Source organism: Triticum aestivum, chromosome 1A (genome assembly GCF_018294505.1).
Source record: "Triticum aestivum cultivar Chinese Spring chromosome 1A, IWGSC CS RefSeq v2.1, whole genome shotgun sequence".
Lineage (NCBI taxonomy): Eukaryota > Viridiplantae > Streptophyta > Magnoliopsida > Poales > Poaceae > Triticum > Triticum aestivum.
This window is the reverse complement of record NC_057794.1, coordinates 37,057,847-37,060,416: the sequence shown is the minus strand read 5'-3', so window position 1 is coordinate 37,060,416 and position 2,570 is coordinate 37,057,847.

Below are 2,570 nucleotides of genomic sequence, written 5' to 3'. Positions count from 1 at the left end.
GGAATTTGAGGATTCTAAAAATTCGGGAGGGGGGGGGGGGGGGGGGGGTAGAGTTTGAAAATGGGACCTTTAGTACCGGTTCGTGTCCCAAACCGGGACTAAAGGTCTAATCTGTAGTCCCGGTTTGAGATACGAACCGGGACTAAAGCGCATCACACCCTTTAGTCCCGGTTTGTGTCTCAAACCGGGACTAAAGGTCTCATTTGAACCGGGACTAATGCCTTTAGCGTACGAACCGGGACCAATGCTCACATTAGTCCCGGTTCGTGAATGAACCGGCACTAATGGGCTTATTTGGTCCGAACAAAAGCCCTGTTTTCTACTAGTGAACTATACAATAATCATTTTTAAATAAATTATGTGTTTCTAGTTTTAGTTACCATATTATTAATTCAAAAAGTCATGTTTCATACAACAAAATTATATGGAATATACTGCAACCAACTTCTACAACAATGCATGAGGTATCATCTAGTCCTATACTGTTCCCTCGCCCAACACTAACACAAAGCCCGTCCGGTGGGAAACTGCCTTCAGCCCTGGGACGCTATAAGAGGCTATCCAAAAATGCATTCCAAAACTATGAGGGGAGGTACCCTTGACTATCATCGTCTCGCACTTCATTTTTAACGAGGGTCCTTTGAGGTGCCTTGACTTTGTGCATAGAGCTAAGTACGGTATCGAGGTGTGCTATTGAGATGTTTCCCTGTCGATACTTGGGGCTGCCCCTCAGCTTGCGGAAGCTGACCACGTACAAACTGCCCTCGTGGACATCGGTTTGCGGTGGGCGGGTGGACTTGGGATCCTAGATTTGCATTGGATGAATCTTGCACTACAAGCTAGGTGGCCATGGCTCCAGAGAACGGACGATTCGAGATCTGAGGTGGCCGGACCTGGCGCCGAACTTGTATGCGCGCATCCCCGGTCGGATTAGGAGCTCGAGGACGGTGTTGCAGGCACTGGACGTGGGCCCCGACATTGACGAGCCCATCTTGAGGGAGTTCTTGGGCCTATGGGCAAGCAGTGTAGCATTTTCAGCTAGTACCGACAACGCGAGACACTATCAGATGGGCACGGGAGGAGAATGGCTCCTTCTCAGCGGCGTACGGGCCAAGTTCTAGGGCCTGGTGGGCGCGCCATATGCTGATATAGCCTGGAAATCCAAGGCCCCCTTGCAATGTTGATTCTTCATTTGGATGGCCGCCCGGAACCGGTGTTGGACTTCTGATCGGCTGGCTAGACGAGGCCTCCCGCACCAGTCGGCATGCCCCTTCTGTGATCAAGGCGACGCGACGATAAACCACATTCTCCATACCTGCGTGCTAGCGAGATCGGTATGGTTTGCCGTGCTCTCGGCCTTGGGCAAATTAGAGTGGGCACCTTCCCAGGACGCCCAGCTTGTTTGAGTGGTGCACCTCATGCACGGCACCGAATCCGCGACGAAGAGACATGAACACACTCCTAGCTTTGTTCTTGTGGGAGCTATGAAAGCACATGAATGTGGTTTGTGTTTGATGGGGCCTCCCCCTCGGCCGCATCAGTTGTATCCTGAATTGAGACCGAGGGTAGAGCATGGAAGCTAGTAGGAATGTTCAAGGACGATCACTCGAACTTCCAGGCTATGCTTGGTGGGTGGAATAGGGTGAGTAGTTGACTCTTATGTATGGCCTTTTTTGGCTGAATGGTGGAGTAGTGTTGTAACTATGTGTAAAACCCTTTGGGGTGGACGGGGCTCTTTTCCACACCTCTCTCTTTAATGCATGATACGCACGCTCGTGCGTATTCTAGAAAAGAAGTACGGCATCGAGGTACGTAGATCTGCCGGTGTTCTCACACATTTTAACCTACTCCAATGCAGGCCTCTCTAAACGCTTTCCATAACAAGGTAATAATTTGGTCACTCATATTAGGCAAGGTTGCCACGACACTTAAGGTCACTCATGTCTTGGCTCCACACTTGGTCACTCATCAGGTTTTCTAGGTATCTTTCTACTGTAGTATCTTCAAAGTGCTACTTGAAGAAAGAAAGAAAGAAGTTTGGACCAAGATGCAGCAGAGTGGTGCATACAAGATGCGTCCGTGTTGGCCTGCTCCTGCACGGAGGTATTTTCTGTTACTGTTTTGTTACTGTTACAGCTGTGTTTACAAGGTAGCCCTTTAATAATGTTTTAAGCCTTTAGGTTGATGGCAGGATCGCCAAGTTCCATCTGGTCCAAGTGTGGAGCCAAGACACAAGACAAGAGAGCCAGTACAAGTACGAATATGACTTGTTCAAACCATGCATGCAGACAAATTAAAATACTGATTGGGATCTATTAGTTGGCCGTCACTGGAAGGCCGGCCAGGAACACGCTTTAGACTTGGAATTAGACAGCCACTAGTGAAGACCATTTCCTTCTTATCCACAGGCGCCCCACAAAACAAACACAAAAGATTTTCCTCCATGTCCCTATATATACCGGTCTCCTTTCAACCCTTACAAGCATCACTGTGCAGCACGAGCACAATCACTTCTTCTCTACCTGATCAAACACACACTTGATTTAGCGAGAATCAACGTTTGCATCCAA